Below are 903 nucleotides of genomic sequence, written 5' to 3' on the forward strand. Positions count from 1 at the left end.
AAATAGACAAAAATTCTTAAAATTGTTTATTTGGGTTGTGTTGCTCAAATCAATAATCGATAAATGAAACACAAAACTACGTTGCAATTAAATCGTAAATTAGAAAAAAATAATCGATTAATTTAATCAAATGATTAATCGCTGCCATCCCTATTCGCAAGCGTATAACTTGAAAATGTATGCGTACAAGTTTGTATGTCTATTTAAGCCTAAATGCCAACGATTTATGTCTGCTTTAAGTTATATCTTCAAACGAGAAATCGGCTTAAGTGATGCGCTGGTGTCAAGCGTCTTAGTTATTGTACATACATACATATATTGACGACGTGTCGCCATTCGCATTTGGGATTAACGTCGACAGATGCCAGTTTTCACTGTGATTAGTTAGGCAAAAGCTTCAGAGTAACTTATGAAAGCCATCAAAAGGCGAGTGGCGTAATTTCAATGTTAATAGCTCAGTTAGTCAACGAAGTAGCATAAACGTAGGTTGACGTACGTAGCAGCATATCAAATTTACTGTTGATAGAGAGAGAGAAAAGCAACGGCAACGTCACCGCCATGCGGTGGTGAGTTTTCGTTAAGACGCGAATCCCATAAGATAGATCGTGTCTGCGTCAACCTACGTCTACGTTACGTCGTTGACTGTTTGCGCTTTAACTCAGAGGCATTGATGCGGTTTGAAGTTCTATGCACGTAGAAATTAACTTGCTGATGTGGCAACTGGTTACAAATTAGTGCAGTTGGAAATGAAAAGAAAATTATTTTTCGATTTTTTTCGTAAATAAAACTATATAACTATTATTAATATTTTTTTATTGAGCTTTGTACCACGATTGTTTATTAGGAAAAATTGAAAAAGCAACAAAGTCTAAGCGGTAGAAGTTATAGCACTATTTCGGAGAT

The sequence above is a fragment of the Rhagoletis pomonella genome, unplaced genomic scaffold, assembly GCF_013731165.1.
Source record: "Rhagoletis pomonella isolate Grant_MI unplaced genomic scaffold, Rhpom_1.0 Rhpom_scaffold_00012, whole genome shotgun sequence".
Classification (NCBI taxonomy): domain Eukaryota; kingdom Metazoa; phylum Arthropoda; class Insecta; order Diptera; family Tephritidae; genus Rhagoletis; species Rhagoletis pomonella.